A 14,350-nucleotide genomic window follows, 5' to 3' on the forward strand; every position below is an offset into this window, starting at 1 on the left:
AAAATGTTACAACATGAGCCAGCACAATACAGCTACTGTCTTGTTCTAAGAGACACGAGGGAGCCAGCAAGCTTTTGATCAAAAGCACAATTCAAACATCAAAGTAGTACCTCTTCTGTTAAACTTGAATCAAGAGTGAGTAAATGAATAGAGGCCTGGCTTTAGCAATAGACCAGTCTTCTGTCCTGGAAAGTGGCAGCATATTCAAGGCTTAGTCCATCCCAGGAAACCAGCAAAAAAAGGGCAGTGACTGCTGATGCGGGCCACATGTTGCAGCCTGTAGTCAACAGTCTACAGACATCACCTGCTCTTGTGCAGAGTTCTTCTCTAGGATTAAAAGACTGGCATTCACACACACACACACACACACACACACACACACACACACACTACATTTATACACTGCAGTATTTTTCTACAGTAGAATATTTCACAGCAATAGGCAAATGAACTCTTGGCCTGGGAATGTAGCTGAGCAGTGAAACACTTGCCTGGTGTGCACGAGGCCCTGAGTTTGAGTCTCGACTCTGTAAAAGTAAACAAATAAACAGTGAAGCAGATGGATGTCAAAAACGTTCTGATGAAACAAAGAAGAAGCAGATGCTAAAACAGTATTGTGTCGTTTCCTGTCTATGAAGTCCTGCATCCTAAGACCAGAGCAAACTGGGCAGTGGATGATGTCCACAGGATGGGTCACTGATGAACATGTCATTCACTTGATGAAATGGAGGTCACACAAATGTGCAACAGGTGAAGAGAGTCATCAAAGTAGATACTATAAAATTATGCCTCACTTGAAAAGATGGTATCAAAAGCATCCTAACTATCAAGTATGTAAAACTGTTGCACAAATGAAAGGAAGACAGATCATGGAATGCGCTGTCATGGTGAGTACACAGAAGTAACCAGGGATGGTTGCTATCAACACTGTTGATGCCTCACCACTGCCGTTATCATTTTAGTAGAGTTACATCTGACCAAGAGTCAGAGGTCCAAAGTTCATCACGTAAAGACAAAACAAGAAACCAAAATCCTGTAAAACTTGACCCATTCCAAGTATCCATAAACAACTGTTTTCCTCCTACATATATATATATAGTCTTAGTCAGTAAAACATACATGGTTGAGTTAGGCATGGTCAGTATGTAATAAAGAGAACTATAAGAAGTATACTTTGAGCCAGGCGTTGGTGGCGCATGCCTTTAATCCCAGCACTCAGGAGGCAGAGGCAGGCGGATCTCTGTGAGTTCGAGGCCAGGCTGGACCGACAGCCTCCAAAACAGAGAAACCCTGTCTCGTAAAACCAAAAAAAAAAAAAAGTATACTTTGGGGCTAGAGAAGTGGCTCAGTAGTTAACAGAGTTTATTGCTCTTGTAGAGCTTTTGTATACATATGGTGTACATGCATACACTCAGGCATAAATACCCAGACAAGAATGTCTACGGTGACAATTGCATCTTAGAGTCTAGCATTCACAATGGACAGATGCCCACCCCACCACCACATCCCCCCCTCAAGCTCTTCTACATAGCAGAGTCCATAGCAAATCATGGGGAAGGTGAGTTATAACCAAGGAAGACTAACCTGCAGGGGCAACCCCTGTGACTAGGAACCAAGCGTAGGCAGGGGCTGTTGTGGAGGGGCTCACACCCTGTAACACTGATGGGCTCCAAATCTTCTCGAAGTGCGTTCTGCATCCTATTAAGTCAGTTGCAGAACCACTGAGGAGGCCTGGACAGGTGTTAAATTACCTTTTGTCACCGAGCAGGTGTGTGAGATGTACTGCAAAAGCACGTGTCACATATCCCAAAGCAGGAGGCTCTGCCAGGGATTGAGTCTGAGCACAAGGATCAGGAGGCTACACCACTTGTGACTTAGAAATGGCCTGGATCAAGGACCTGGCTTTCTAAGCATGACAGGACGATAAAAATATTCTCTGACAACATATCCATGTAAGATACAAGAGGCTGAGGCAAACTCTGGGGCTAGAACAATGAATGTCATCCACTCCCACATCTAAAAGCTACTTCTCACACAATAGTGTGTCCAGCCTGGCTTTAGTGGTTATGGGGCCGTCAAAAGCAATAATGATTTAAAAAGTAATCTGGAACCAGTCATATCTGTCCTCCGGGGGACAGAAATAAAAACACACAAACAAAGAACGAAAGTTTGAGGCCATTGAAATATTTCCCACAGACCTATACTAGATGTCTGTCATGGACCAGTTACTGTGTTTACCCTGGAGAAGCAGAATGAGACTGATTTAATAACTGGTTTCAGAGAGCCACATCCTAACAGAGCTGGACAATTAAACATAATCGTAATGCTGAGTAGCAAGGGCAATCACTGGGCAAGAGAGCCTGGGGACGCACAGACAACAATATCTGTCTAGTACAATGATGTAAGAGAAAATGCAGGCAGCCAGCCTACCAGGCCTCAAAAACACTGAATTCTCAAGGTGTGTGAGAAGCCAGTAGCTGGCCTGCGCATGAGTCTGCACTCTCCATCTCCTTACCCTGGTGGTTTGAGCACTCACTATCTAATCCAAGGTAATGTACTAACCAATCACAGTTGATAGGCTTCCACTAAAGTTCAGCCAAGATCATGAAGGGTCCAGTGTCCCTTCGAGCCTAAACTCACTCTGCCAACTGGCTGAGAAGTCATAGGAAGTGAGAGCTGGGAAGGTCGGGGGGGGGGGGGGGTTATAGAGCCACTTAGGCAGTAGATAGGACCACCGAGGGCAACTTTTAGGGAGGCATTCAGAGAATAGGTTTTGTGGAATGCTGGAACAGACACACCTGAAGCTGGTTCCTAGACACCTCAAGAAGTGCTCAGCCCTTTCCCTGTATCTTAGTCCACTTAGGCTGCAATGACAATATATCAAGGCTGCCTAGCCCATAAAAAAAAAAACATTTTTCCTAACTCCAAAGACTGAGGAACCCAAGATAATGTTGCAGGAAATTCAATATTGGGAGGGTCATTGTCTATAATCTCATATGATGAAATCTCATATGACAGAAAGGAAACAACAGCTCCCCCAGGCTTCTTTTCTAAGGGCACTAATTCTAGGTGCAAGGGTCTTTCCTGTGATGCCTAATCTCTTTCCAAAGCTTCCACGTCCTCATATCATGGCCTTGGAGGCTAGGGTTTCACTCTAGGAGTGAAGGACCCATGAACATCCAGATCATTGGACCTTGCATTCTAGAGAAGCCTTTGCTCATCAGGGCCCTTCTTCCTCTTCCTCCATCTCCTCCTGCTCCCCTTCTCTTCCTCTTTCCGATATCCTCCCCTCTCTTGCTCCATCCCTATCTTGACCGCCCCTCTGAAGTAGTTACTTATAAATCACAGTATGGGAGAAATGAACTGCCTCTTTGATGCACAAACGTAAAGTAATGATAATAAATGTCGCCATACTGAGCATTTCAATATCCAGGAGCAGAGGAGACTCCAGGTCTTTTCCAGGTCCCATTTCCCTGTGATAGATCAGGTGTGCATTTGAAAAGCAACGAATGACTACTTGGTTCTTTGAAGACTGTCCCACTAACTGCTACACACCTACTATGTGACGGGTTCTAGGAAGAAGGTAATACTGTCTACATTGTATAAACTGACTACTCTGCTCATGGGGGGGGCTTTAAGTATGTACCCTCACCTGTGTGAGTCCAAATTCCATACTTTTTAATGATATACCATAGTCTTCATTGAGTATGACTTGTTCCAGTTATTTCTAATGTCTGCTTTGAGTATTCAGTAAAGACATATTGAACCTCTTCTTCATGCAAGTTTCTAGTATGTGCTTCCATTTTGGTGGCACAGGGTGGTGAGGTTCGAGACTGGGTTTCTCTGTGTAATTCTGGCTGTCCTGGAACTCACTCTGCACACCAAGCTAACCTCAAACTCAGAGATCTGCCTGTGTCTGTGTCCCAAGTGCTAGGATTAAAGACACCACCCAACTTAAGTACTTCCTTTAATGTACATCAGCTTTAACTCTCTCTCTCTCTCTCTCTCTCTCTCTCTCTCTCTCTCTCTCTCTCTCTCACACACACACACACACACACACACACACATACACACACACACACACCAAAAAAATCTATAAAATTTCCAAAGTTCTCAAAGTACTATGATAATCAGTGCTCCATAGGGAAATGGAACAAACATAATACATAGTAACACATATATAAGCACAAATGTGTGAATATGCATATATATGAGAAGACATTCCTTATGATATATACTCAAAGATGTTCTTATGTGGTATGTTCTTCTGCATATACTAGGAAGAGATTTGCCACAAGGAATTGGTTCAAATGGTTATGGAAGCCAAGAAGTCTAAGATCTGCAGCTGGCAATCTGGAAAGCCAACTGGATAGTATCAAATCCAAGTTCAAAAACATGAGAAAAATGATATCCCAGTTCTAAGGCCCACAGGAGTGGATTCCCTCCTTCCTCTGGATTTTTTGTTCCATTCAGGTTTTCATTGAATTGGATAAGGTCCACTCACCAGCACAGGCAAACTGCTTTGCAGTCCACTAGTTGGAATGTTAATACTAAGAAATGCCCTCACAAAAACACTCAGAGTAATGTTCGACCCAATATCTGGGTATCCTGTAACAAATCAACTTAACACATAAAATTAACCAGCACAAATACGACTTGAAGTTAGTTTAAGATGACTATGATCCTGCCTATGTCGTCTTATTGAGTCAAAGATAGAATTGAGAAGCCTGCTCAAGCCTACTGACTCTGAGCTCAGTGCCCTTTCTGGATCCTCACATAGGTCCCACCAATTATCTCATGGGCATCTACATCCCTCAGAACCATCTTTCTTTTCTGCTGAGCTCAGATGCCCTGTCATCTCCAGACCTCCCTACCAGGTCCTCCCTAACCTGTCTCTCCATTTGACTCTAGGGCAGGTCTCACCCTGTGTGTTAAAGACTTAACAGCAATTTCTATCAAGGATGCACAGAACTCAGACCATGTGGGCACCCTGGCCAACAATCTCATTTTAGGGAAGCAAATAAGTCTCAGGTCTGTGAGAGAGTGATGAGAGGCAGAGCATCCACAAGGAATTGCACCTAAGACATGTCATTATCTAGAACTTTACCATGGGATACATTTGGCTTTCCCATATGACCATTTGAAACACAGGCTAGGCTATCAGAAGCAGCCTTTCCGCTATGAGGAGCCCTGCCCACAAGATGAGTGGAAGCTCTCTTAAAAAACGAACTAATCTTTGAGACCAAATTGAGGGTGAGGGTTAATGGATAAGAAAGGACAGGGTGGCCGGGTGGTGGTGGCACACGCCTTTAATCCCAGCACTCGGGAGGCAGAGGCAGGCTGGACTGACAGCCTCCAAAACAATACAGAGAAGCCCTGTCTTGTAAAACCAAAAAAAAAAAAAAAAAAGGACAGAGTGTTGAGTCAAGGCAGGGCAGGCAAAGTAATGGAGAAGGAACATAAAGCTTATTCTTTCCAGAGGCACCAGTAACAAGTGCCTTCATGGAAGCAGCAATGGGCCCTCACTAGTCACCAAACTAGCCTCCTTGGTCATCCATATCGTAGCTCCAGAACTCTGAGAAGTAAATTGCCTGATCTAACTTCTTTGTGACTATGTCTCAAGTATGTATTTTCTTATAACAGTAAAAATAAATCAAGACACAAATTGGTGCTGAGAGGTAGAGTGTTGTTAGGATGAATGCCTGGAAATGCAGAAATGGGCTTTAGGACTAGGTAGAAGCTGCAGAACTCAGTAAGAACAGGCTAGAAAAGGCCGCTGTGGCCATATTTAGTGTTTGGGTTGATTCTGATGAGGACACAGAAAAAGAAGAGTGAGAACAGAGCCCAAACCTCCCTAGGATTATTTAAGTGGCCGTGATCAAAACATTGGCAGGAATTTGGAGAGAAAAAGCAATTCTGAAGAGGTCTTAAATGGAAATGAGGAGTACCTCCCTGGAAACTGGAGCAAAGACTATCCTTGTTGCAATCTGGCAATGAATGTGACTGACTATACACATGTCCTAGGGCTTTTGGGGTTTAAGAATGATGATATAGACCATTTTCTGGAAGAAAACCTAAGGAAACTTCTGAGGGTGTTACATGGCTTTACTTGATAGTTTGCAATAAAAACACCAGAAGAGAAAAATGAATTAAAGATGGAATTTATAATTAAAAGGAATCAGAATTTAAAGACTTGGAAAATTCTCAGCCTAGCCAGGGTATAGGATGACTTTTACTAAGAAACAAAAACCATGAACAAACATCTACTCACCCCAGAGAGGGTACCAGCCACCAACCAAGGAGCAACAAGCAGCTACAGCCAAGTACATCTTGATGACTCTATGAGGATTTTGATGGCCAACTGCATTGGGTTGAGAAATACCTTCTGGGTGTGTCTGTGAAGGTGTTTCCAGAGATGACTGACATTAGAAACAACAAATGAAGGGGAAGACCCACCATCAATGTGAACAGTATCATCCAAAATGCTGAGGAGCCACGTTAACCAACTGGGAGATGGCAGAAGAGCACTGTTGGGTCATTCTGCTTCCTGACTACTGAGGTAAACACATGAGTCTGCCACACCCTTCTGCCTTGATGTCCTGCCTCATCATAGCCCAGAATGATGGAGCTGGCCAAACAGGGATTCAAATCTCTAAAACTAAGGACCACAACAATTTTTCCCTCCATTTAAGTTGTTTCCATCAAGTATTTGCCGCAATATCAAGAAAATCTGGTGTGGGCCTCTATTGCCCAATTCCAATGTACCCTGAGGTCAGGACATGGAGTCAAAGAAGATTGTTCTCAAGCCTTCTTGAGGTAAGAGATGGGAGACAAAGTTTAGAACGAGGCAATATTCTATGTGTAATGCCATGTAGCTATCCACAATTGACTGTCACAGTACTGTTAACAATGTAAGGAACACTGCAACAAACATCCTTGTTTTCACATCACTGAAGAAGCATTGAATATATCAGTCCTGAAGCTGCAGGGAGCCCTGAGGACAGAGAAAAAAACTCACAAGAAGAGAAAGAGAGTGAGGGCAGAAATAAGAAGTAGACAGAGGTAGGCAAACCCTGTGGAATCTAGGGACCCGTTTTTCCATTCCTGGTTTCCATGGACTTGCCCTAGTTCCTGGCTTCTCATGATCTTATTTCTCTCCTTGTCCTTTAAATTCAATGTGTTGTCCTGATAGCCTTCCAATAAATCTTTTTTTTTTTTCTTAAGCCATTTCAGGTCTCCTGTCCGATGTGTTGCAAAGTCCCCTGACTAATGCAACCAGTGACTGACCTGAGCACCAGCCCAGCCCACGAGAGCACTGCAATTGCCCATGTTTCCCCAAATGGAAATATTTTGTTACCTTATGATTTGAGCAAGATTAATCTCTAAAGACTAGAATATAAATATGAAATCAAGGTTCACTGTACACTTAATGAACCAACTTTATTTACAAGTCTAAAATTACATTAAATTAACTCTGCCCCCAGGAAATCCTGCATACATTACCAGACTCTCCAGCCTCCTTTTGATCAGCCCACTTGGCTGCAGTTAATCTGTGAAGGTTGACAAACATCGAATATTCTTCACTTATATTTATCGTCCATTCAAGAACTGACATTTCCTATTGGACGTTTAATCACAGGTTGCTTTGTTTAGCATTTTTCCTGTTGAGGAGAGCACATGAGAAATTGATTTCCCTGATAGCATGAGGTAGAAGACGAAGTACAAATTCACCGACAAGCGTTTGAACTTCCCATCTCCACTCGCCCGTATGGTTTGGACACTTCATTCCCTAAAGTGAAAGGTAAGGACTTTAAGACAGAAAACCAATTGGATTGCTAGAATCCAATCAACAACCATGTCCCAGGGCAAAGGGCTGGTCTAAAGTAGCCCAGCACCCATCGCTCAGCACTTCCCAAACACTCCAGCCCACCGGGGTCAGAGACAAGGAGGCTGGCTCTTTGTTGCCAACAAACAAGAGGCTGACAGGTGAAAAAGTTTCTCTGGGACTGAGGAAATTAAATTGAACTCCAGTTGGAGGTTATTTATCTTCGCTGTGACCCGCAGTGGTCTCCAGTGGTAGCACCATAAGCAGCAATGCTCAAAACTTTCTTCCGCGAGTCAATTACTGGGCACAAGCATTTGGTAACAGTTCCAATGTGTTAGGTTTAAACCGACTCAACCGTATTGAACTGAAAAGAAAAAGGAGAGGAAACCAGGCACCTTTGGGGATGTTGTTTGAAGCTACAGAAAGGCAGGGTTGAAGCCTGCGGAGTATCTGTAAAGAAGCTGTAAGATCTTTTGTTCCTTTGAAAGGAACTGGCAGAGAGGCGCAGGAAGGAAGGCCAGAGACATCAGCTGCAGCGTTCAGTGGAGGGAAGAATGGGCGTGTGATGTCTGCAGACATGAGCTTTTCCTACAGTTGGGTAGACCGTAACTATTACCATTCCTGGTGTCTCGGGAAATGTCTGGGTAAAAGTCCCACCTCTTAGCCATCCTCTAGGAATAGAAACTGTCATTTTCACTCTACAAACCTCTGTCCCCATATCTGTAAAATGCTAATGCATTCCACGCACTTGGTTCTGGAAGGATACAAATATCAGCTACACAGAGACTAGTTGTGTTTGTAATGCATTCCTGTTAGGAAATGGTATCTGTGGAACAGAAATTCTGGCAGAGTCCAGTGGCAAAATTAAGAGAAGGCCAAGACTAGAAAATATGAAGCCAGACTGCCCCCCAAAAAAATGCTTCTATCAGAGTTAGTTATAAGAGGTCAAAAGAAGACAACATTGTATCACATCCTGAGTTCCACAGATTCATGGGCTTGCCTTTGACAAGTGAGGCAGTAGCTTACATTACCTATCAGTAATTTCCCTCAGTATGGTAGGAGACCTTGGTAACTACAGTCAGTTGGAGTCACCCAGCTAGTTGTACCTAAGGATTGCTTTCTGTGCTAAGTAATCCCACCGACTGTGAGTGGCATATTGCTGAATTGTATCTGTAGTAAGAAAAAGGATCATAAATAATATCATCTACAACACTGCCCGCTGATGTTGCTTGTCTGCATATTACTGTCCTTTGGGGATCGCAAAAAGTATTGAGATCCACCTCCAGAGACAACAATGGACTGACCTGGCTGCATCCCTGACACTGATATTCAATACATCTCAGGTGTGGTGGGGCACACCTTTAATCCCACCACTCAAGAGGCAGAACAGGTGGATTTCTGTGAGTTTGAGGCCAGCCTAGTCTACATAGTGAGTTCCAGGCCATCCAGGGCTACTCTGTGAGACCTTGCCTCAGAAAACAAACAAAAACAAACAAGCATAGTATCCTAACACACAGCTAGGTTCTAGAACCAGTACCCTACTAACGTTATGGCAGTATGGCAGTATACATCTATTACCCTACCATTTGGTAGATGGTGGCAGGAAGATCAGAAACTCAAGGATAGCCTCAGTTATGTGGGAAGATCAGGGATAACCTAAGCTACATGAAAAACTGACAAAAAAGGGGGGTGGGGAACATTCTAGCGCAGAAGTCAACAAATTTTCTCTGGAAAGGGGCTAATAGTGGATATTTGGAGCTTTGCTAGAAATGTAGCATTTGTCACAGCTACTTAATACTCTGAAAGTAGCCATGGAAAATACATAAACAAATGGATTCTGTTTCTATAAAATCTTATTGGCAGAAAAAGTGGCAGGTCGGGAGCCATGGTTTGCCGAGCCCTGTGAGACCGCTTCATTACTTAACATGTACCTGTTAGAAATGCAAACGCTCCAGCTCCAATAAGATCCCCAAGTGATATGTTCACTTTCAAGTCTGCAAGTCACAGCTCAGGGTGAGCTGTGTGAATGCAGCCAGCATGCAGGCACCCAAGTGCAGAGTTCCCATCACTGTCAGCTTCTCCCGTGCTTGTCACTTCCATCAGCCAAGCTGTCTCCACACTTCCATAGCATCTTCACCTTGGTGACTCAGATAACCTACGCAGCTGTCTGCATTTGACAATGGTGTTTCCAAGGGGTCAATGGAGCCACATGCTGCAATCTCTGTTTTTCATGATAATAAAGAAGGAAGACATGGTTATGGAGATATGTCAAGGAATATGCCTCTGCTTTCAGGAACTACTCATCCAACTTGTCAAATGTCACCTAATTCCCCCAAACTCCTTATGCAGCTTCAAGCCTTCATGCTTGCCATACACCCAAAGAAAGTCTGAGGAGTCACCTGCCACCATAAAATGAATCTGACCTTGAAAAACTATGACAGCCATCAAAATTTCAGCACCATGTCCATCCAGAGTTGCTGGGTCTTTCTTCCAGTCTAGGTTCACTCTAGGTTGAACACTTCCTATACTTTAGCACAGTGTGTCTCCATAAACACAGGTGGAGCTTATTAATGTCTGGCTCCTTTAATGTTCCCTTCTGCATCTGCATGCCTTGCGTGGGGCTTTAGTACAATAAATATGCCCATAATGGGATAGACACCATGCTAAAGTCGAAATTAGAGGTCAGACAAGGGCTATGTGTCTCTATGAAGGAAAGAAAGTAAGAGGCATTCTGCAGAAAGACACACTTCCTGCAGCAGAAAGAGCAAGAAACCAGGCTAGTGGCTGTGCCTCTTGCCTAACAGTCATTTCAAGGGTACAGCTAATGTGCTCTGTAGAACAAGTGATTTACGGAGTTGCTCAAGACCCCAATTCTTTAAATGTTGTCCATGAACTTGTGTTTCAAACTTTTAGCAATGAGTTATGAGACACCACCCTGAAAATTCAATTACCTCAGCAAGACATTTGGCATAAATCAAAGCTATCTGGAGTTGGAAGGGGCGATAGAGATCATCCAGAGTGGAAGCGACTCACCCAAGGTCGCACCGCAGATGACAGGATCACAATTAGTAATCCAGAACCTTTGTCGTTATTGACAGGTGTTGGAAGAGAGGGTGGTCGACTTTGCGAGCGATGCCCTTCATCTCTATCTTCAGATGTGAGTGGATGGGAGGCCCAGGGAGAAGCAGAAGAGCAGACCTGGTCTCTGAGCCCACCAGAGACTCTGAGCCTCCAGAGAGCAGGCCTCCTTGTCAGATCAGTACCAAGGGATAATTGCCACTGCCCTACTGAGAATCAAATGAGGTAATTTCTAAAGACATTAGGCTAGTGAACGCTACATCGTTCTGTGAGTGCAATGGATTATTAATAATCTTTATTGTTCATTATTAGGAGTTATTATTGTTCATTACGCCTGGGATAATGATCACTAACTTGCTTCTCATTTTTAACATATTTTGTTTACTTAATAAAATATATTTAAAAATCCAAACACCATAGAGGACATAAAAGAAAAGTAAAGTCTCCCAGCCTCCCAAGCCCCCATGCTTCTTCCCCCAAAGGCAACCTCTGTTAACACAACCCATCCAGATATTTTTTTCTGCATAAAACAGTCTTTTCCATTGTTCTGTATGCTGCGTTTTTCCCGTTATTAACAATATGGACAGGTTACACAGCTGTTAATATCAACCCATCTCATTCTTCTTAAGGAGGAAAGGGTGTCCTGTCAATGGACGAACCACAATTTTCAGCCAGATTCCTATTTGATGGTCACCTGTGGTCTCCTTGGTGTTTTGTTTATTTGTTTGTTTGTTTGTTTTGCTTTGTTTCCCATTCCAACAGAGTTACCATGAGTATATGCTATATGAATCTATGAGCATATATTCTTGGACCCAGAATCACTGGCTCAGACACTATGCATTTAAAATATTGAAAGATATGGTTAAACTGCCATCCAAGGAGGGGGCTATGCTAGCAGCCTTCCTTCTCCCAAGTCCTTCTCCTACTGAATGTACATGGGAGTGTCTCTTTTTTCCAAGCTCTCTTCAACCCTGGAAAACAGAAAATGTTTTTTAATATTCATAGATCTGAAAAGTGGAAAAAATGAAATCTCATGGTTTTGCTTCATCTCTCTTTTATTAGCAAGATTCATCCATGTGTTGTTGATTGGCAGTTTACTGTGCTAGGCTGTAGTTAAGAAGAATCTGTGTGTGTGTGTGTGTGTGTGTGTGTGTGTGTGTGTGTGTGTGTGTGAGAGAGAGAGAGAGAGAGACAGAGACAGAGACAGAGACAGAGACAGAGAGACAGAGACAGAGACAGAGGGAAACAGAGTGAAGCTTGATATGAGTGCTTATTAACTACTTGATTGTAGTTGTAGTAGTTAGGTTTCTATTGTTGTGATAAAATACCATGGCCAAAGCTATTTATGGAAGACTTTATTTGTACTTACGGTTCCAGGAGGTTAGAGTCCATGATGGTTGAGTGAAGGCGTGGCAGCAGGAGCAGGAAGCTGAGGCCTCATATAATCTTGGACCACAAACACCAAGCAGAGATAGCAAGTTTGGTATGGTTCATGGCTTTGAAACCACAAGGCTCACCCCTTGGGACATACTCCCTCCAGCACAGCCACACCTTCTAAGCCTTTCCAAACACAGCCACCAACTGGTGACCATGAATTTAAGTGTTAGAGTCTACAGGGGCCATTCTCATTCACACCACCGCTGTAGTCTTTGTCCATTTTTTTTACTTGTTAACATATTACTTCTCAAAATCTCTCTTATAGGTTCAGGAAGGCCACTTTTGGCAAATTGCTAAAAGGTTTTGTTTCCTGGGCCATGTTAATTTTACTTAACATATTTTTGGGTCATGGAGTTTTAATACCTAAAATAAGTTTCCGACATTTCTGCTGGATACAATTGTGGTTGCTTTAAAAAAAATCAAACCTGAAACCAGATCATGTTCAGATCATGTTGCTGTCTTGCACAAAACACCCCCTTTGATTTCCATTATTTACACATTAAATTTCATAATCTTACCGTGACCCAGAAGGCCCTTCTTAGTCTAGATGCTATCTACTACTCCAGCTTCAGGTCTCTACGGTCCTCCTGTCTGCAGATAGTTGGTAAAGTACAGTGTACCATTTTAAATGTCACCTGTTCAGAAGTTTGTATGTTCTCTGTCCAGGGAAGGTATGCAGTCTCAGCCCCTTCTCTGTCTCTGTCCCTCTTCCCACAATGTACATGTTCTTACTGATGGTTCTCCTCTGCCATCCTTCTCCTGTGAAACATAAGCAACCTCTCATCTTCACCCTTGTCACCCCGAACTCTGGCCGGTGCCACTCATTCAATACATCGATTAATGTCACTTGCTATTACCTTGCTGGCTTTTCATTTTTCTGGGAAGCTTGGAAGGGTCCACATTTCTCATTTCGCTTTCAGACTAGCATTCATTGACACTCTCTCCATTTTGGTCAATGTTGATGAACGCTAAGGGGTGACTGCCCTCCAAGACCCTGAGCTTCACCGTGAAGGACATGGCCATTACAAAATACCACCATGGAATAAATGGTTGAAGAGAACAGGGAAAGCAACGGAGAGCATGTGGGGTAAGGCTGGGGCCGTCAGTGGTCTCTCGGCAGGGAACATGTGAGCAAAAGAGACAATGTCCATAAGAAAAAGATTGAGAATCTAGGGTGGGAACAGGTTCAAGAAAGAGGTCTGGGGGCACCTAGACAAAGAAAAGAAACCAGGGAAGCCTCAGTGGATGGAGCAAGACCTGAAAGTCTGAAGAGGCAATCAAAGAGGTGGCAGGGCCTTTGTCACATGAACAGTGCAAGACTACAAGCCAGGGAATGAATGGTACCATTGCCTTCAGGGATTAAAGGCTCACAACTGGATCCATCCATAAGTTATTTAGATGGAAAAAGAAATGGTTGTAGATGGAAGTTTCTGCCCTGCCCAGTTCCTGAAGCCATGTAGTCCCAAATAAACAACACAGAGACTTATATTAATCCGAAACTGTTTGGCAGATGCCTCAGGCTTCTTATTGGATAGCTCTCTCTTAACTATGAACCAATTTCTATTAATCTGTGTATTTTCGCATGGCCTTCACTTACCCGTAATACCTGGGTCTCTTACTTCCTTGGCAGCTACAAGGCATCTCCTAGAATGGGACCTGTTTCCAGAAATGATAGGTCAGTGGTCCTACTGATAGAATAACCCATCCTCCCCTCCTCCAGGACTTGATGTGTTCCTTTCAACAACCACTAAAATTACACTGTGTATCTGCTCTTCATCTGATTCCTAAAGCCAAACATTCTTTCTTAAAAAAATGAATGTATTATTGTTTTGTGTACGAACGCTTTGCTTGTGTGTATCCCTGTATACCATGTGAGTACAGTGCCTGCTGAGGGCCACACATCCTCTGAACTGAAGCTACAAATGGCCTCGATCTGCCCTGTGGGTACTAGAAACTGAATTCAGGCCTTCTGGAAAAGCAACAACTGCCCTTGACCCCTGAGATACCTCT

Source organism: Mesocricetus auratus, unplaced genomic scaffold (genome assembly GCF_017639785.1).
Source record: "Mesocricetus auratus isolate SY011 unplaced genomic scaffold, BCM_Maur_2.0 Super-Scaffold_100714, whole genome shotgun sequence".
NCBI lineage: Eukaryota > Metazoa > Chordata > Mammalia > Rodentia > Cricetidae > Mesocricetus > Mesocricetus auratus.